The sequence below is a fragment of the Gopherus evgoodei genome, chromosome 19 (genome assembly GCF_007399415.2).
Source record: "Gopherus evgoodei ecotype Sinaloan lineage chromosome 19, rGopEvg1_v1.p, whole genome shotgun sequence".
Classification (NCBI taxonomy): domain Eukaryota; kingdom Metazoa; phylum Chordata; order Testudines; family Testudinidae; genus Gopherus; species Gopherus evgoodei.
The window spans coordinates 9989237-10011200 of NC_044340.1; positions in this window are offsets into that span (position 1 = coordinate 9989237).

Genomic DNA, 21964 nt, shown 5'->3' on the forward strand with positions numbered 1-21964 from the left:
AGGCCATGTACTGAATTGCCAGCACCCCCTTCCCATGGCAGGAGGTCTTTGGCAGTCTCCCATTCGGGTACTGCCTTTTGCTTCTGGCAAAGCCTCCTCAACTGACAACTGTAAAAGGTGATTTATGCTGACCCTTTCCCGAAACTGGTTCTCTTGGCTTTCATAACCATAGACATAACAATATTAACAACTTCAATTTATATAGCTTCTTTCATCCTGATGGATCCCAAAGTGCTTTATAGACCACAGATGTAGACATCACTTAGTCACACCGACTTGCAGCTACCTCTGGGATGGAGCGCAGCAACCATTATATGCCAGTAATACAGCAGAGCAGTGTCACATGAGGGGTAGCTCATACCGACACTAAAAGGGTAACTATTTAGATAGGCAGATGGCTGGAATTTGGTTAGGCCACTGGGTTTAACAACCCTATCTGTGTGCAGATGACACAGGGAGGTTCTATTAGTTGTTCAGACCTCCGCTTAATGTTCCACTGAAGAGATGGCACCTCCTATCACTACACTGGTTCAATATGGACTCAGAGAATATTACTGAATTTCCAGCACTGCTCCCTGAAACCAGTGGGCTTCCCTAGAGGTCTCCATTCCAACTTTCCTCTCAATCTAACCAGTGGGAAGTACTCACTGGTATGATCATGCCATGCCCTCAGTGGCTGGCCCATGGAACACAGCTAAGCAATCGATTACTAGTGCCAACAAAAGGAGGTGCTGCTTTAGCTCAGGATGGGTAGAGGTTTCTCCTAATCACCATTCTGTAATTTATATATAAGAAAAGGCCAGTTTGCTGTGGGGAAGTGTCTGCTATCCCTTTGTCCCATTAAGATTTCTGAGATCAAGGAAATAGAACCACTGAATAAGGGTAAACAAATTAGTATGGCTAAAATAAAAACCTCTCTTTCCTGGAGCCTTCAGCCTAAAACTTCAATCAAACCACATGAAACCTGTACTGAAATCTGAAAAGATTTAGCTCAAAACCTTTCTTTCCTTTTTCCTGCCTTCACCTTCCAGGCTCTGGTCAGAAAACCAAAGTGCTAAAATACTCCAATGCGGCCATTCCCCTCATGATGTATTGAATTAGACTCCCTTGAACAGGAGGTGGAAGTTAAATAGCTATAACTGTAAGACAAAGTTTCATCACAGCTTGAGTTCTAACTTTGCCTCTCTCTTTTACCGGAGACCACACCTCCACTGGAATTCTGTACTCACTGATGCCTAGTGGCTAAATAATACAGTACAAGGAAACGTGCCACGGTATTTCCAGTAGGGTAGACCAGGCTGGGTATCTTTAGACTGAACATTTTTTGTTGGAAAATGCCAATTTTTCAAGAAACAAAACTTTCCACAGAAACATGTCTCTGTCTCTCTCTGCATCTCTGGGCAAATGACTATTTAATTATTTATACAAAGTGGAACAGCTCTAACTGGAGTGACTGAGAGAGCAAGACTCTGGCTCTATATTCTGTTGGTTAGAGGACTCATCTGGGATACGTAGGAAGCAGTTTGCCTAATTCCAAGCAGGGACTTGAATGTAGGTCTGAATCTCCTCTAATACATTGTTAATGTCACCTTGCTTTTTTATTAAGCTAATAGACATAACGAGTAATAATACTAGAAATTGCTCCTCTCTCTCCCTCTGCTATGTGTCATATGGGGTATCAGAACACCTCCATGGGCCCCAGAGTTCTTCACAGATTTAAACTGCAATCCAGCTGAGATTTAGGGATTGCTTCTTGCTCTGCTAAAATGCAGCCACTTCTGGGGCAGAACATGGTAGCTTTTTCACAGCACACAGGAAATGTAGGAAAGGACATGGAAAGGAATACTGTAATCAGCTGAAACTGTAAGAGAATTTAGTGAAGTTGGCATTCAATCAGGACAGGGGGCCTGATTCTGAACAAGGATTTGAACCAGTGTCTCCCACATCAAGGGTGAATGCTCTGGACGGGTGCCTCTTCTGTGAAAAAGGCCTTGTTTTCTTTCAAACGTGGTTTGAAAACACATTTTGAAACCTCAACATCTTTTGCCAAATGGAATTCTTGTTTTCTGAACATCTGGATGCTGGACCAAGAGATCTTACCAAGATCCTTGGACTCTCCACTCCATTGTTACAGAATCAAGAGGTTTAAATAATTCATATGTGCTTTGGAGAAGTATCTGAATTTTGAATGCATGTTTGAATCTAAGCCAAACTCTGAGCCGCCAGGAGTTTTGCCTTCTGCCTATACACCTAGGTTCAAAGAGGAGGATGAGCTGCAAAGTTTGGATTCAGAGCCTCATTTGAATTTCCACAAAGTTCAGGGTATTCTGATTGACGATTTTGGCTTGGAGGCAGTGCATACATTTAAATGTAAATTATATATATCTGAAAGGGTCTCATTAGCAATAACACTCTGTGCTTTTCATCCATAGATCTCAAAGATCACTATCCCCATTTTAGAGATGGGGAAACAAAGGGCAGACAGATGATCTAATTTCCCAACAATCGCTGGCAGAGCTGGCCCTTTTAACCACTGGACTGGGACTCAGGGAAATCTGGATTCAGTTCCTGGTTTAGAAGAGTTCTTTACAAAGGAGCTCAGCAGAGTGGGAACTAGGGTCTGGCAAATCTAGCCAGGAGTGCCACAATGGGGGCTGCTGAATGCTGAGCCCTTATGAAAATCTGGATCCAGCTGTGGGTGCCAAGATTTTAAAATTCTGGAGCTTAAGCTCTGTGCCTCAGTTTAAATGGTGGTGATCATTCCTTTCTCCGCCTCTGTCTATTTAGACTGTAAGCTCCTTTGGGCCAGGAATGTCTCTTGTCAAGGCCTTATCAGTGCCCAGCCTAGTCCATTCCCCCATTTAACCTCTCTGCTCAGCTTCACCAGCAAGCCCTGCTCACTTACATCCCTTAGACCTGTCTATGTATTTGGTCAAGTGCCTGGCACAATGGGGCCCTGATGTTGTGGTTGGTTGTTGTTAAGGCCTCTCTGTTCTGTGTTTAATGTAAGTAATGGCTCTAGAGCTCAGGTCACCCAACCCCTTGCTCTAACCACTAGACCCAGTCGCCCCCTCAATGTGAAGCAACCTTTGTAATCATCTGCCAGAGTTGACGGCAAAATAAGTATAGCACTTAGCATTTGGCTGCCAATCTAGCAGCCTAACAAGCAGCTGGAGCCCTTGGTATAGAACAAAGTTCAGGGAACAATTTATGTAGGGATGAGGTGGCACACAGGAGTAATTGCTCCCGGAAACATGCTGTGAAGAATTCCATTCATTTCTCCGCCTGACACAGCCCTGGTCCATGCCTCTGGCTCCTGGGGAGTGCTCCCTCTGTGGCATCTCCGCCTTTCGACGGATGCCAAGTCCTCCGCACGGAGCATTTGGTACTCCCACCAGGTGTCTGTCAGCTCTCTGACTGCCACGTTGGCGCTGTATTTCTGGCGTGCTGATAGAGTGCATTGTTCGTCTTCTGAAGGTGGGGGGATGGAGGGAGAAGGATCCCATCTGAACAAGCTGCTACTGGTCTGATTGCCTGTTCTCTTGGTAGCCACACAGGCTGGCCAAGCTTACTGGAGATATCCGTTGCGGAGATGGCCTTGAGCTTCCCCTTCCTCTGATTGGGAGGTGCTGGGCAGTGTGTCTGCCCTGGCATTCGTGAGAGCTAGGAGGGGGGCTGCCGGGCCAAGGAAAATCAGAACTGACCCAAATCAGAACTCGCACCGAACCCCCAAATGGTTTGAAAAGCCCAGTCAAGTTCCCCTCCCCTGCCTCTCTGAGGGAGATGAGGAGACTCCTACTTGTTAACCAGACCTTGCTGGTGAATCAGAGCAGAGGCTATGTGGGGGAATGGGCCACTTCCAGTGAGGCCATCAGGAGGGCAGGCTTAAGAGCCCTGTTATCTCCTCTCCTCCTCATCCAAGGCCACTGGAAGTGAAGGATGTGGGCCTTTCCATCCCCTGGGAGCCTCCGAGACATGGACAGTGATGTCCCCTAGAACACTGGCTCTCAAACTTTTTTAATGGTGACCCCTTTCACACAGCAAGCTGCGAAGTCTGGCCCCCCACCTTATAAATTAAAAACACTTTTTAATACATTTAACACCAGTATAAATGCAGAAGGCAAAGTGCTGTTTGGGGTCGAGGCTGACAGCTCATGACCCCCCCAGTAATAACTTCATGACCTCTTGAGGGGTCCCAACCACCAGTTTGAGAACCCCTGCCCTAGAATCATCCCCTGACGCCAAGTGGGGAAAGGAGGCAGGCAGCCTGTGTGATGCCCCATAAGAAGAGGACCCCTTGCCATATGCAGTAGGCACCAGACTTGGCCTGTGCAGCTCTAGCCTCAAGGAGCTGTGGCCAGGAGGAGCCCTGTGGCTGAGTCATTGCAGCAAGGGAGGGGTGAGGGAGTCACCCAGTTTTCAAGCCTCATGTTTGGAGCATGGTAGTCACAGCTCTGGACGATTATTCTTCTCCTCTGGCAGACATACCGTATCTCCTTCCTCCCCTGCATTAATGTAAAGGTGATTTGTAATTTCATTTGCGTTTGCTATGGGCCTTCTCCCCTGGAACAGCACCAGCTGGTAATTCCAGCCTGCCAGGGTCTCGGAGTGTAAAAATCATTGACGTTAATCTCTGCAGGGAAAGGGAGAGGGCAAGAGAAAGAGGACAAGGGAAGGCCATTTAAGAAAAAAGACCGATGAATGAGAGAATGTGGAAGAGGGAAAGTAGGAATGCAAACTAGCCTGAGAGAGAATGCAAGACAGGCAGACAGTGCAACAGAGACGGAGCGTGAAAGAACAAAGGAATGGAGGAAGGGGATGAGCAACAGAAGAATGAAAGAAGGCAGAGCACAGGTTAGCTGAGCACAGGTAATGGATTGTGCTCTGAGCTGGGAGCCCACTGGGACCTCTTTGTCTAGTTGGCACTTCAAGCCACTGACTCACTGTACTATGCTAACAGAGTGGCTGCCAGTCAAGCCCCTAGAGCAGCCCTGAGCACCACAGATGTCGACTTCAGCTGCTCACGAGGCACGTGAGAGAGTCTCAAGCTCACCCTGAGGGTGGTGACATCCCAGCTCAGCAACCTGTGTTGGAGGCAGCTGCAGCTTCCCATTGTGATCCTGCCGCAGTAGGGGGTGCCAGACTATGACCTCATGAGGCTGGTCTTGCTCAAGCCTGCAGGTAGTGTCAGGTGCTGCAATGAGGCTGTTTCCCCACAGACAGATACAAAGCAGGCCATGGTACTTGGCTAGAAGAGGAGGCCTCTGCACTGGGGCTCAGGAGAGCTGGGTTCTGTTCCTTGTCATGCCATAGACTTGCTGGGTGACCTTTGGTAAGTCACTTGTCTCTAGGCCTCAGTTCCCCATCTGTAGAAAGGGGACGCTGGGTTGTCTCTTTGGACTGTAAGCTCTTTGGGGCAGAGCGCTGTCTCTTGCTTTGTGTCTGCATAATTCCCAGCACAACTGGGCCCTTAACTCAGCTGGAGCCTTTGGATGTGACACTGTCGCGCCTTTGATTCCCCAGTCCTCAGTCACCCCAGCATTGAAGCTGTATTGATCCAACAAACATGGCTAAAACCAGAACTATTTATCCAGAGTCACTGCAACACCCAGCTTCTTTGGGGTTGTGTCCAAACAAGCTCTGGTTCAAACCAGTCAGCGAAACTACTCAGAACCCAAACCCAGCTTGCCGCATCTTCTTCTGCTAATAAATGGATCTTGTGTCAGCAGTGGTTCCCCTTGCCAAAGGTCTGTCTGTTATCCCAGCTGTCCTACTCCTTCCCACAGAGGGGCCCTTCAGAGGAACCTCATTGAAAATCAGCCAGATATTCCATAGGCCAGAATAGCAATGTGGATCTTTATGAAACCAAACCTAAAGAACCCTACCAAAACACGATATGCCACTGTGCCCCCCGCTCCCCTGGGGAGAGGACAAACACATAACTAGACCAAGGAAACCTTTTTGGTTTGAAAAGGCTGATTTGTCAAAATTAAAACTTTTCTCAGATGTGTATTGCTTTTTACAAAAATTTAGTCATGAGGGATTCGTTGCTTGAGAGCGCCTCCAGGATGAAATCTCAGGGCAAGAGGTGGAAGGACCAGAGAGCGAGAAACGAGTTTCTCTCATTTTTTTTCCTCCAAAAATTTCAAAGTGTTCATTATTCCGATGAGGAATACAAACAAATTCCAAAACCTTAATCTTTTGCAACACAGAATTCTCGCTTTCCTACGTGTGCCAGGTGTTAGTGACGTCACTTAACACACTGCTGGAAGGTGCTTGAACGCTGTGGTGAGGAGCGTGATGTAAGAGCCTATCTAGATTTATTCTCCTGTTCAATATCTCTCTTGCCATGGAATTGGCTTCTCCAGAGGCAAAAGGAATTCTTGATTTAGCTCAGAGGCATAGACCCTGGCAGCCGTGGGAATGAGCTCTAAGCATTTAAAGGATATGATGTCTCATAGACTCATAGACTCTAGGACTGGAAGGGACTTCGAGAGGTCATCGAGTCCAGTCCCCTGCCCTCATGGCAGGACCAAATACTGTCTAGACCATCCCTAATAGACATTTATCTAACCTACTCTTAAATATCTCCAGATGGAGATTCCACAACTTCCCTAGGCAATCTATTCCAGTGTTTAACTACCCTGACAGTTAGGAACTTTTTCCTAATGTCCAACCTAAATCTCCCTTGCTGCAGTTTAAGCCCATTGCTTCTTGTACTATCATTGGAGGCTAAGGTGAACAAGTTTTCTCCCTCCTCCTGATGATACCCTTTTAGATACCTGAAAACTGCTATCATGTCCCCTCTCAGTCTTCTCTTTTCCAGACTAAACAAACCCAATTGTTTCAGCTTTCCTTCATAGGTCATGTTCTCAAGACCTTTAATCATTCTCGTTGCTCTTCTCTGGACCCTCTCCAATTTCTCCACATCTTTCTTGAAATGCGGTGCCCAGAACTGGACACAATACTCCAGCTGAGGCCTAACCAGTGCAGAGTAAAGCAGAAGAATGACTTCTCGTGTCTTGTTTACAACACACCTTTTAATGTATCCCAGAATCATGTTTGCTTTTTTTGCAACAGTATCACACTGTTGACTCATATTAAGCTTGTGGTCCACTATGACCCCTAGATCTCTTTCTGCCATACTCCTTCCTAGACAGTCTCTTCCCATTCTGTATGTGTGAAACTGATTGTTCCTTCCTAAGTGGAACACTTTGCATTTATCTTTATTGAACTTCATCCTGTTTACCTCAGACCATTTCTCCAATTTGTCTAGATCATTTTGAATTTTGACCCTGTCCTCCAAAGCAGTTGCAATCCCTCCCAGTTTGGTATCATCTGCAAACTTAATAAGCATACTTTCTATGCCAACATCTAAATCGTTGATGAAGATATTGAACAGAGCCGGTCCCAAAACAGACCCCTGCGGAACCCCACTTGTTATACCTTTCCAGCAGGATTGGGAGCCGTTAATAACTACTCTCTGAGTACGGTTATCCATGTCAACCTTTATAACTCTTCTTCTGTATTATGTCATCTAATAAAGACATCAATTTAAACCCTTTTCAAGTGGTAGTTACCTGACTAAAATGCAATAAGGATCTTCGAACTTGGCATTAAAATTAACATGACTGGCTTTTAATTAATAGCCCCGGCCTGAAAGGATATTGTACCTTCTAAGCCAGAGGAGTGGCAGCACAATCGCACATGCAGATAGGACAAGATAAAGGTAGTAAGTTAGCCACTGAGGGTTTGTCTACACTGCAGTTACAGCCCCCTCTCCACAGCTGGCCCTTTTCAGGTCACTCAGGCTCACGAGTCCGATAGGGGAGGGAGGTATAAAATCGTAGTGTATGTGGGGCCCTAGAGCTCAGGCTGCAACCCAAGCCTGAATGTCTGCACTGCAATTTTACAGCCCCACAAGCCCGAGTCAGCTGACATGGACCAACTGTAGGGTTTAATTGTACTGTGAACATGGGGTTAGCGAGTGTTCCCAGCCTGCTGACGGGATGCAGGGCTCTCAGGGCTCAAAGCATTCTCTCTCTCAGATGCTTGGCTGGCTGGTTCTTGTTCACTTGCTCGGGGACTAACTGGTCGCTGTATCTGAAGGAAGGAATGAATTTTCCCCTATGACTGGTTGTCAGCGACCATGGGGTATTTTTTGCCCTCCTCTGCAGCACATGCTGTGGGACACTTGCTAGGATTATCTGGCTCTATCTCCCCTAATGCAGGGGCTTTGGGCACTGGTGAACCTTGCCTGCGCCTGTTCTCTGCGTGTGGCGCATCATCATCTCGTCTCCGGCGGGCTGCGATACTTTGGTCTGAGTCTGGAGGTTGGGCTCAGTGCTGAGGTGGCTGGGTGCAGCTGAAGAGGCTGCAGTACACAGGAGGGAAGAACTGACTCTAATTGGAGCATTGCCCTGTAGAGGCCTTACCTGCATGCTGCAGCTCCCGGTAAACAGGGGGCCGTCTGAGTCTGCCAGGGTGCCCATGGCTTTGGAATCAGTGGGTGAACTCTGTGCTGACAGATGCGACGCCTATTGACCTGTCTATATAGGCAGAGCAAGGAACATGGGGGAGAGCAGCAGTAAAAATAGTCACTACCTGCTGCCCTCCTGGAGGGAGCGGAGGGGTCTCTCTCTGCACCATCTGCTCAGGACCGAGCAGTGCCCATTGCAGTGGTAGCTGTGTCAAGAACTGAGCTGAGAACCCTCCATATCCCCTAGGCAGGCCCCTTCCAGGCTTGGCTTAGATCATTTGTAGGTTATCCTGGGAGCAGGGTGACCAGATGTCCTGATATTATAGGGACAGTCCCGATTTTTGGTCTTATATAGGCTCCTATTACCCCCCATCCCCACTTTGATTTTTCACACTTGCTGTCTGGTCATCCTATCTGGGAGCAGCCTGCAGGGCTCCTGAAAAGATGTCTTCTCGCACCAAAAGTCTTCCTCCTTGGTCCCCTATTCCCTGGTTACTCACCCTGCCTTCCTGTGCATGCACAGCTTGGGGCTTGCTGGCAAGCTGCTTTTCGGCAGTAGAAAAGCCAAGCATCTGACCCCTAGATGGGAGTATGCCAGTGGAGTTCCTCCCTCCCCCAAAGACAAAGAATGCCTGGAGCAGTTCTCAGGAGGGTGGCTCCATCAGAGGCCTTCTGGAGGGAAAGTTGCAAAGATCCTGAGAGTGTCTTTCATCAAGAGTGGGGGGAGAGAGACAGGCTGAGAGCAATTTATATTTAACCACAGCAAAACAAAATCCTACATTCAGCAAGAGCCAATTTCCCTTCAGACTGGGGTGGAGAGGGGAGGAAGAAAAAATTGCACTTCAAATTGGTGCTTCCAGTGCCAATTTTATTGACAAAATACAATAAAAAGTCTCTATATTTTATGTATTTGTTATGGTTGGGGGTGGGAATAAAACGCCCTGTGGATTTTTATTCCACAAACGGAGATGGCTGGGTAATGACAGGAATTCATAACATCGCCAGGGCTTGTAAGACACTTGGGTTTCCTGTGTAACCTCCTAGGGTAGGTTCTTATTGCAGCTGGGAGGTGTCTTGCTCGGACAGATATACAGGCGCTACCTCTGCTCGAGCTAGCACCCAAAAATAAAAGTGGTATCAGTGGCAGCTCAAGTCCAATCCCATCCAACCCTGTGGGGGAACAGAGAGTGCCCTCACCCAGGCTCTCGTGACTCAAATGCTATTTTTAACCCCGCGCTCCAGCAGAGCTAGCGCGTGTACGTCTACCAGAGCTACCCGCAGGAGATCGATGTCAGGGCTGCGGTTAGAACTCTGGGCTCCCTATTTTCCCAGCTGCCCTCTTAGCAGGCCTTCCCGCCCCTTTCCAAAGCTGCATTGGCAGACTGGGGAATCGTAAAATCTGCAGTGGTACAGGGAAGCCAGCAGCCCTTCATAAAGTGTCACTGATGTGGAAATACAGGATCAAATGAGTAGCAATTCATAAGTCACCACTTGACAGAACAAAACCCTCTACCGAGGAATTAAAACCATAAATATCCTACCGGGCCCTTTCTGGTTAACATGCTCCTGACATCTGGAATGGCAGCTCGCTGGAACCTATCTGCTGTCAAAGAGCTGCTGCAATTAAGTCATGCGTGCAAATGGGAGAAGGGGGAAAACAATTTTTTAAGTGACTTGGCAGGTGATGAAAAACCACAATACCGTTTTTTCTATTAACGCTGGCAAATTTCCCTTAAAATGACTGGGTTAGAGACCAAGTTAATTGTCAGAGTCATTCGGCTGGCTCCTCTTCTCCTTGGGGGCAGAGTAGTGGTGGAAGTTCTATGGTTGAGTTCCCACTTAGCTTCCCTTCAAAGTTCTGCCGCCGTAATATTTAATACTTTCCAGGGCTCTGTTTCACTCCAATGTCCTTCGCAAGCTCTGGAGGAAATACTAGAGCTGAATGAATTGCTGGGTTGTTTTTTGTGATTCGCTGGTACGTCCAAAGAATCAACAAAACATTTCAGCTTGAACACAAAGTTTCTTTTCCATTTTCATCATTTTATCTTTTTTATTGTTTAATGAAATTGATGGAAATTTTGAAAGGAAAAGCTGTTTCTAGTTGAAATGAAATATTTTGACTTTGACAGTTTTTTAGGGCGGGAGTCCAGGGAAGAGTTAATGCAAGCATTTTGGCAAAACTGGCATGAATCTGAAAAACATTTTTGGTGTCACCAAATCTGTATTTTTTTGCTGAAAAAAAATTCACTCAACTCTATGCAATGCTACTGAAATGCAGCCATCTCTGGGGAGCAAACAAGACATTTGGCAAGGCACTGCAGGGATTTTGCATTCATCCAGGAGGGACAGGACCTGATTTTTTTTTTTTTTACTTGGAAGCTTGTCTAAGAGATCCAGTGAGGGCACTTTCGGAACTCTGTTTTCTTATGCTGGAAAGATGAAGGATGGAGGCACTCTCATCTGGATTTGAACCTGTGGACCCAAGACAACTGGATATTTCCTACACTTAAAAGTTAATGCAGATCAAGGTAGGGTGTGAATTTTAAGTGCAATGGCTGCTCCTAAATAACTCAGGAGTGTCCACACTTTTGTTCCGATTTATTTTAGCGCACTGTTATGCTGGAATAAGGCTGTCTGCACATGGAGTTAAGCAGGAACAACCCTATGTAGACATCTCTATCATGTACCAGAAAGGAAAGGACAGCAGCTTGGTGATGTCAAATGTGGCCCTACCCAATAATGCAATGTCAGGACTTCATGCTCCCATCACTGCTTCCATCTGAGGGAGTCTCCACGTGCATGGCAGATGTTAACTTCTTCACAGAGGCATGGAGAAAGGAAGTGACTTGCCAAGGTCACGCAGGAGGCCAGTGGCAGAAGAAGGAGCATAATCTAGAACATTTATTTCTGAGGGCTAGCTGCAGTTTCCCTCCTTCAAATCAGCTGGTATTCTCCACCGCTTGCCCAGGCTGGGAACTGGCAGAACAGCCCACCCATGAACCATCTCCCCACTTCATCTGCCCCACCCCTTAACATGAAGATTTCAGACACCTCAGTGAGCTATGGCTAACCGTGGTTCTGAGCTCTTTACAATTCCACCTGCCCTGCAGAATGAACTCCATTGACTAACAGTGAGTTCCTGTAAATGGAGAAGAGCATGCTCGAACATATGCAAGTGCACTTCCGGCAGGGCAGGTGGAATTATAAGGATGCAGGACTGTAGACAGCATCTGCATCTCCTCGACATAGGCAAATGCTGCAGAAATGTTGTTCGTAAATGTTCATTTGAATTCCGGTTGTCTGTTTGGCGCTGTCATATCTGTCCTCCTTTCACACAGGTGGAATGCAATTTGGAATTTTTTTTTTTTATTTACTGGCTGTGGTTTCCATGGTACAGAGTAAAGAAACACACACACTGTGATCTTAAAGAGATGACTTTTGTTGTGTTTTGTTTTGTTTTTAATTCCCCCCTTAATCTAAATGCAGAAGTCAGTCAGAATGAATGCTGTGCATGTGGAGAAACAGAATTACTGGGACAGGGGGTTGTTTGCACCAATACTTGGCTAGTTTCCATATGAATTTGCATTTTCAGGCAAATCATTGTATGTTGTGATTGCAATTCATTGTTCTCCTCAATCGTCTAATCAGAAGACAGACGTAATACCATGTGACTTAAGAAACCAATCAAATTCCAAGAATGATGACTAGCAGATAGTCATTCTCTGCCCAAGATTTTCAAAAGTGCTTTAAGGATCTTAGGTGCCTCTAGGCTGACCAGACAGCAAGTCTGAAAAATCGGGACAGAGGGTGAGGGGTAATAGGAGCCTATATAAGAAACAGCCCCAAATATCGGGACTGTCCCTATAAAATTGGGACATCTGGTCACCCTAGGTGCCTTAGTGTTTGAATGTCCAACCTGAGATGCCTTAAAGGGGCCTGATTTTCAGAGAGCGGTGCTGAGCACTTCCTGCAAATTGGGTCCTTTTTCTAGGCGATCCAAGCTGAGCCCCCCAAAACCACTAGTCATTTTTGGCCAAGATTTTTCAAAGTGAATTGTTCACGATCCCACCAGCAGTGAGTTCTTCATCCAGGCTGTTCAGTGAGTCCGCTCTTTTCTCCGGAGTCAGCGGATTCCTGCTCTTAAGGGCTATTCCTGCTTGTCTGGCCATGAGCACAGCCGGGGCCCGACGGTCTAAAGGCAGCCTCCCTTCCTGTCTCCTTGCTGTGAACTGACAGCATCGTTCAAGGAGAACCAAGGAGACTCTTGGTGCAGAGATAAAGGCAGTAACAGATGAGCCATCATTTCTGGAAGAGATGGGCATTTGGAGTCCACAGGATCATCATTCAGCATAAGAAATCTCTTGCCAGTGGCTTTATGGGTTTCTTGCAGCCAAGATAAGCCCGAGACCATCCTAGGAACAAATGAAGGGCTGCAGTATCGATCTGAATTCACACTGAGATGGTTCTTTCCATTCACATCAAGAGGCAGCTCCACCTTGCTTGTCTCCCCACAGCCTCACTTTCAGCAATGGAGAACTACAGCCAAAATGCCTGTGGCATGGGGAGGGTCAGTCATGTCCCATGTTAGACTTTGCTAATTGGTTCTGCCTCTTTAAGGGAGGCTGCAGCAGCCTCTTCCTCCTGCCCAGGCTGCTACCGTAGATACCAAAACACATGAGCTTTTGCATAGGAAGCTTTCCAGTGAGATCCAAGTCCCGCTCAAGTCTCACAGGTGCTTAGTGCTTTCTCCTTTGCAGATGGGGAAACTGAGGGACAGAAGTGGTTTGCCTGAGGTCACCTGACAAGTGGCTGGCCAGGCAGGGAGTCAAACTCCAGAGTCCTGATTTCCAGCTTCTTGGCCTTGCCACTAGACCACCTGAAGCAGATGACGGAAGTGTGCCGAGATGGGGCCCGGAGTGGGGGAAAAACCAGGAGTGTCCTTATTTATTGTAATGATGTAATGATCTTAAAGCTCTTCTCAAGGATAGTAACACCACTAACTAATACCCAAGCTGTTCCTCAGCATCTGTGTCTGTCTATGCTTCCCACAAGAACAAGTGCTAAGCATCTACAACACTTGGCAGGATTTTGTTTCCTTTGCAAATACTAATATGCTTCAAGGTGCTTGACAGTAGCCCCCCCCCAGCTTGTCTAGGGTGTGAGTGTTGCATTATTCTGGGTAACTGTTTTGTTTCTCTTAGTCTGGTCAGTAATTTCAGGCCAATCTGCAGAGGTGAAGTGGTGGGAGGTGAGTTTGAATCCTAAACTCTGCCTGTAGCTCACTTCAGGTTGGAACCTCACGGGGGATGTTGCTCAGCTCACAGCAGGTAAAATTCCGCTAGCTCTTTCCACATATATTACTAGCCTGGGTGAGAGCATCCTACAGTGAGCTCTCAAAGAAGATCTGTTCTGCTCTCCAAGCCAGTTGCAAGAAACCATCACCTCCAGATTTAGTGGGGAAATCAGTGCTCACTTTGCAAATGAATCAAGAGACCAACTCCTCCTTCCAGTAAATGTCTGGGATCCCTTCTAGTCTTGAACCAAGCTCTGGCCAGCCACAGCACGTCAAAGGTTTTAATAGCTGCTAACAAGGAGACCATCTTATTCAGGAATGGGATGACTTGAGTGAGGGGGCTACTGCTGTGTGTCTCGGGAGTCTGGAATTTAATAGATTGAAGTTCTGCTTTGAGGTGAAAAACCATCTGCTTTTGTGAAACTAACTGGTCCTCTCCCCAGAATTCCCTCAGTCCTGTCTCCCTGGTCTTGTGCAAAGCTGGTTCCAGGGCTTTCCCTACCTCGCTTGTTTCAAACTTCTGGTCAGGAATACTGAGGTTGATCTAGGAAGCTGCAGCAGTGATAGAGGTGCACATGCCTAATCCATGGAGATCCATCTTGAAATGCTCGTGAGGCAAAAAACGTTCCCGCAAACTGAAATACAGTTTGGGTCACCTCCTAGCCTCTCAGCGGTTTGTATTGCAGACAGCAGCAGATGGAGAATTGGCAGCCTCTGCAAAAGAACCCGGACTCTAGTGGGTCAGGACTGAAATATCTTGGCAGAGTTATATTGTCATGTTTATTGCACAGTGCCTGGTTATTTATAGAGGGCTATAAATCTCTCCTACATGCTGCTAAATGTACCCAATATTCCTTCTGAAAACAACTGTTCAGCTGCATACCAGAACTCCCTACAAACTCCTGCTTGGGCTACCCTCGACCAGTCATTATCACCTAGCTGCATCTGCCACAAAGTACTGCCTGTCTGTCTCCTATTCCTAAGCACCCATGACGGTAGATGGGAACAGTCAGGACCTGTAATTCTCCCCAGGCATGGCTTCCGCAGAAGTAGCAATGATGGAAGCCTTAGCTAGGGCTCAGGAAGTATCTCACTACCATGACATCTACCTCTGCTCCAAGAGACCTCCAGCTTTCCTGTGCTAAGCTTCAAAATCCAAGGCCGCAGCTCCACTGAATGCTTTTCCAAAGAGCTATTCTCAGATGCAGGGCCCTGGCTTTTGAGAGCAGGAAGCAGTATGTGGGCTGCAGAAAAAGCTGCTTTCAAGAACTGTTGGTGGGGTGTCACATCTGGGAGTTCTCTCTCTCCAGGCTGCAACTTAATATGTGCAAGAAGCTTCTGAACAGCAGCCGCATCTGTTCCTGGAAGTTTATGGGTGTCCTACAGCACACAGGCTCCCCTGGGAAAGATGGCTATGCAGATGGAGGCACTTTGTTTATAATAACTGGAATACTGTGACAACAGTTATGATGAAAGGAATAAACAGCATTGATGGTTTTGTCTTATTTAACGCTGACATCCTGAGGTCAAACTGTTGCTCTCTGAGGAATCCTCGAAAGCATTAGTCAAACGCAGAATCTTCTGCCTTGTAGTTCTGCTGCATGATTTATAAACCACAGGGGTAAAAAGAAGTTGTTTCTCTCCTCTCAAACTGCTAGAGAATATTTAAACCTCCTAGGTTTCTCGCTATGTTCTCCTGCACATTTTAGCTTGAGTTTTCTGTGAACATGAAAGCATCGATGCTTTGTCCTCTTGGGAGGAGACAGACTGTGGGCTTTCTGAACATTATGTAGGATTTGCCATGCTGCATTGTACCGTATCTGCTTGCTAGCTGTTCCAACAGTGTGGATGCATTTACTTGCAATATTACTCAGCCATTAGGTGTCTCTGTGCAGCACAGAGTTCCAAGCAGGCAGTGGTCCTTGGTAAACAAAGCAGACCAAGCTGGAACTCAAACTGTGTGGAAGTGGATTTGTGTGCCTCTAGTTTTACTAAGCATCTTCTGTTTGATAGACTGTGGTTCCATATATTGTAACAAATACCTGATGCTTCAGGAGAAAGATGGGAAAATACCTACAAGGGACTCAGTAAACTGTGCAACTCTACATAGGAGGCAAACGTTCCTTCTTAAACCCACATGGCAATCAGCTTAGCCTGAAGCATGAGCTTTGATTTTTTTTCTCTCTTCCCTTGCTACCCCACCTTTAACTTCCACAGCTACAAGGTTGCTATAGGTGGGACCATGTTGCCAAATTCAGAGCTGGATTCTAAGCCTTCATTTCCAAAGGTGTGTTGTGTTTAGAGCATTATAAGAGATTGAGGCTAATGCCGACACTCAGATCCTGATCAAGGTTTGGATTTTGCACCCCCTGCTTCCACATAAAGTTAGAAAAAGGTTTAGATGCAGCATTTGAAGTCAAGCCCATCTCAGTGATTGTCATGGAAATCTCCAGTCCTCTTAGAAATCCACACCATGGTAAGCTCTCCTCAAGCTCCCTCCCCGCCTACTGTGGGATTGTATACTCCTCATCACCACATATCTATCCCTGGCCTGGGCCATGTGCAGCCTGCCTGCCTGCCTTTGCCAGCCTACAGCCAAAGGAGTTCATGCAGCTCTCTGGCCCTCGTTGAGCCATGTGGCTCAGGAGTGCAACTGGTTTGGGACAGGGCAGTTGACCAGTTACTCTCTGCTACAGGCTTCCGGGATCACAGTCTGACAGGACCAGGGACAGAGAATCTTTTAAAGGACTGAAGCTACCACTGGCATTTGGAAGGGAGGTGTGGATTGTCTTTCACCACAGTGGCCAAACACCCAGGGTCCGGGGGTGGGGAAGGTGCTGTGGCTAATATTGACATTGTCACAGAGACCTATCTTTATTTACTGTGGTTGTATTGGATGAACCTAGACCCGTGTCATTTACTGAAAGCCCAGTTTTTGGTAACTTTATAGAACTTTGACAAATATGAAACAGATTTTTTAAAAAATACTACAATTTTGTTTTCCCTCCTTCCCCACCCTCCCCCAAAAGAGAGTTGACCAATCGTGGCTTACAGCATCTATTTTTCTGTGTGTGTACTATGCGTAGTACAATGAGGTCTTGGCCCATGACTGGGATTTCCCTCGGCAATATTCCCCATGTCAATATTAATAAGCAAGTGTAAACAGCAAGGTGGCTTTCCACGTGTGTAACAGTTTGGCAGACTCTGTTACCTCTGTGTGTCCAGAACATTTTAAAATTCAGATTTAACCCCATCCCCTCTAGAGAGAGAGAGATTGAAGTTTTGACTCTCCTGAGGCCTGGAGTGATCCGTGTGAGGAGTTATCTCTGGCTGAATCTTTGCTTAACACCCATCTTAGTGGTGGTTTACTGCTGATGTCACTCACAAGTTGATAATGATCAAGAAGGATTCAGGACTTCGTGTTCCCCACATGGTCTGGGCGCCACACCTGTCACCTTGGGCTTTTTAAAAATTCTTAATAATTTGCAATCGGGAGACCATTTCTTACTGCCCTGACTGGCTATAGTGACAGCATGTGCTAGGTATGTTTTCCTAATGCAGGGCTGCCAATCTGCTCTGATATGCTCTTGAGTGCTCCTTGCTAGTCTATTCACAGCCCCTCTTCTACCCCCAGAACAGCTCTGCCAATGCAACTCAGTTCAGACCTGCAGTGTCCCCTGCTATTATAGTCCTGGGTTCTACCAAGGCACTTAAATTGTATCTGTATTATGATTTTCCCCCTTCCAACCCTTGTCTAGGTGACTATGGAGCTGAATTTCAGGTGGCCCTGGATCTGCTCCTGGTTTTGGATGAGAGCCAGTCAAAGCCAAGAAACTTTGAACTGGAGCCAGGTAAAATTTTCTTGTTTCAACTGAGTGTCACTTATAATGTAGGGTTCCTTTGAACCCAAATTCAAAGTAGTGACCCTCATGCAAACTAGAACTTGGAGACAGGTTCACGTAGGTCCTTGAGAACCCAGGCTGCTGAGTTTTATCTCGTTCTAACCAGCTGTTTTGCCTGGAAGAAGAAAAGCAGGTAAATCTCTCTCACTGTATCATTTTTTTTTAAATCTTCTGCTGCTGCCTATCTCAAGTCCTTCAGTGAGACAAAACTGTTTATATTCAGAAACCAATCTCTTTTTGGAATGTGTTGCCCTTGATTTCCCTCTAACCCAGTTGTATTTGCAACCTGTTCTATTTTGGACAAATGAAGCAGAAAACAGGTTTAAAAACTCAGAAATACAGCAGTTGCACAAATTAATAATCCATAATATGCCAATGAAGGGCTTGAACACAAAGCTCTGGTTCCAAATCCACCTAGGCCTGGGGAAAATTTGGAGCAAGGACTCAGGGGGTCTGAATTTTATGGCTTTCCTCTATAAACACAATTTATGGCTTAAAGTCCACGTTTATCTTTGTTAACAAGTTTGCAGGTGTTTTTACAAAGTGTTTCTCTTCCCTTGTTGGATTTAAGTTGTACAATAGAACCCAGAAGGTCAGTCTGAGACGGGCCCATCTGCTCAGTGCCCTATGTATACAACTGGGTTTGTTTATACTACAATATTTTTAAAACCTACCAAAAGTTTGTTCCAGGTTACAAATAATTAAACAATATTTAAACAAGAAGAGAGAGACTCTTCTAAGGACCTCCAAACCTTTTTTATTAAGGAGGTGAGCATGTGGAGAGCTGATCTGGCATTTCTCAACAAAGAAACATCACATTTTTTTCACCACAAATGCTGATTCATCAAAACTGAAACTGTTTGTTTGCAAAATAGAGTGGATTTTGACAAAATCTCCTGATGCAAGAAATTATTGGGAAAAAATGGCAATGTCCTATTTTTATGTTTTCGAACCAGGAAGTGTCAGGGTTGTTCGAGTCAAAACAACTTTTTGTTTCAAAACTTAAGTAAATTTAGACGAAAAGCATCAAATCAAAACATTTTGATTGGCCCAAATAAAAATATTTCACAAACCAATGGACTGGGAGGGCAAAAAATGGGATTTAGACTTTTCAACCCAATTTGGGATGGGGGAATATTTTTTTTTTGTATTGAAAGTTTTTGGGGCTGGGAAATCCTTTTCCCACCCAGCCCTTAACCCGGCATGGACACTGGTGGAGTGTTTGCCGATGAACTCAGAGTACTTGCCTGTCCTTCATCTAGATGCAAGTTTGTACTTGGAGTTGAACTCACAGCTAGGATCAGTCTTAACCTCAAAGAACTTACAGACAAATGGTGGGGAATTGAGACAGAGAGAGACTACAGGACATGCCCAGTGTCACACAGAAAATTGTGGTAGAGCTGGGAACTGACCTTGTCCCTTAACCACAGAGTGTTCCTTCCTCCACAATTGCTGCTATTGTCTTTTGCAGGATCTTCTCCTGTGCCTTTTTTAATGCCACTAAATGTGTGTTAGTTTCCTAGCTTTGGTATTGTCAGTTGTAGGATGGCTGTAGTGACAGATGGGGGTTTCCTTTTTATTCTGATTGTATTTTGAATAATTGTATAGCACCCAGAAGGGCACTTTATAAATGGAATATTTTTATTATTTTATTAATAGTCTCAAACCAGGCACCCAGATCAGAAACTCTTTTTCTTCCCCTAACCCCTTGAATTTATTGGAAATTCAGATCTGACTCCAGCTATACAACAGACACAGGGCTGAATAGCAAACCCCGGCAGCCCTAAGGTTTGAAAAACTCCATTTTCTGATCAGAAGCTGGCTCTGAATTCTAATTATTATGATTATCAGTGTTTACATTCCTCTGCATTTTCTAGCATCCATCCACATTAAACGTCCCTTGCAAAACTGACAACAAGGGTGTGGAAGATCTGACAGTTGCTTCCATTCAGTTACATAATAATCAGCTTCCCCGCCGTGCAAGATGCATCTCCTGCAGCGAAGGAAGCGACTGCAGGAACCCACACACAGCTGTGATGCTCTGGCATACAGCAGAGCCAGAGATAATGTGGGCAGGTAGGGGTGCCTAGCACAGATTTGTGCTTGAGGGACAGGTCAGCTACTGAAGCAGTTTGGTAGAGCTGGTCAGAAAAGGGGTTTTTTTTATGTGTTGAAAATGTCAACTTTTTATTTAAAAAAGAGACTCCCTTTTGTGGGGAACTGAAAAAAGTGTGTGTTTGTTTTTTTCCCTAACAAAAAACGGGAAATGGCTGAGAAATTTCTGCCAAAAGTTTCACTTGCTCAAAACCCCCAACTATTTGGTTTGGGGCAGTTACAGCAGACTTTCCCACCAGTCCTAGAGTTCAGTCGGTTGTGATCAGTCTGTTGTCATGGAAGATCTCTTGGCCTCAGTTGTACGTTCTTAAAGATAACGCCTGGCCCTCCAAAGGAGGTTTAGGCCAAGCACATCCAAGTTAAGTTGCTAATCTGAGCCCTTGGAGCAAAAGGGGAATCTGATCTCCCTTCAGATTCTCCAATTGTTATAATGGTTTTTGAGCCTGATTCAAAACCCGCTGAAGTTGATGGAAAGGCTTGCTTTGGATCAAGCCCTTAGCGAGATGGAAATGCACTGGAGACCCACCAAACTCATTGCACACAGGTCACCTGGCAGCGGCCAGATGGTAGTTCAGTCCCTAATAGTACTGGATCTGTATCCCCTCTGCCAGACAGCCTCTCTCCAGCTCTGATCTCGATAACCTGAGTTCAGAGCCAGTATTCCTTGTGTCTGTCACTCTCCATGTCCAATAATAACATCCAGCACTGGCGGGAAAATCCTAGCAGAACGATGCACTTTCTGCCTTGCTATGAGGCTTCATGGCTGCTCTGCACCCACTAGCGAAGGAATTCTCTGGGAAGAAGGCTATTGTCCTGGGGCTGGGAGTGGACAGCAGCAAGCAGGAAATCGAAAGCTGTATCCCAGAGGGAGGGTGAGCAGTAGGTACATGGGATCAGACGGAGCAAGGATAGGTTTCAGTGAAGTGTGCACACTGCCCTGTAGAGTAGTGGTTTTCTTGCTGTGAGTCACGACCCAGTACTGGGTTGCAGAATGGAAGGCGGTGCTGCCTGACTAAGGCAGACTAGTTCCTACCTGTTCTGACAGCGCTCTGTGCCCCGGAAGCCCTAGGTGTTGGACCTGCTGGTGGCCACTTCCAGGGTGCAGCGTGGTCTGTGGTGCCAGGACAGGCGGGAAGCCTGCCTCTGCACCCCAGCTGTGCCATTGACTGGGAGCCACCACATGCCCAAACCCTATGCCCCAATTTCCTGCCCCAGCCCTGAGCCCCCCCCAACCAGGAACCCCCTCCTGCACCCCAAACCTCTCATCCCCAGCCCCACCCTAGAGGCAGCACCCCCAGCCCAGAGCCCTGATCCCCTCCTAGAGCCCCCCCACACCCTAAACCCCTCATTCCTGGCCCCACCCCATGGCCCTCATCCTCGCACCCCAATCCTCTGCCCCAGCCCTGAATCACTCCCAAACCACTCCTCTCCAGCTCCGTTGGGTCATGAGCATCAACAATTTTCTTCAACTGGGTTAGCAGAAAAAAAGTTTGAAAACCACTGCTCTAGAGGAAATGGTGTCATGAATATGGAAAGTGGCTTGGAGCCAGGCAGGGTGGAGTGGGAGTCAGGGAGGGACTTCAAGGGATAAAGACAGAGAGAGATTTCCAGCCCTTCCGGGAGGGATGCCAGGGATCAAGGCCAGAAATCCAGGGAACGGGGCCAGGACAGGGTTATTGTAATCCCTTGAAGGATTCGTTTGCCAGCTACAAAAGCAAAAGAAAGCAGCACCCTGAAATGGAGACTAGCTATTTTGCAGCAATTAGCTGTTGGTGCCGGCTGCTGCTATTGGAGGCAATCCAAGGCAGAGCAGAGGCAAAGGGAGGACAAGTGCCCAGGTTATGTCTGGGTGGGGTTGCTTCATCACACATCGGAGCTGGTGGCTCTGGGATTCATGGAAGATCTTCTCGGAATGCCATCCAGGCCAGCAAACTCCCTGGGATGGAGGGGCCATTTCATTGCACTAGGTGCATTAGAGTAGTTTGGTTGTTGCCTGCCTCTCAAGCATTGGGATCAGACCTCAGGTCCATCGAATCCACCCCATGGTAGCCATATCTTCCCAAAGGGGCAGGGAGAGTGCATCCAAAATCAGAGGGAACCTGAAATAAATACACTGGATCAGCTTTAGTGAATGCACCCAGCTATGCCAGGTAAGCGCACCAAACTCCCCAAAGC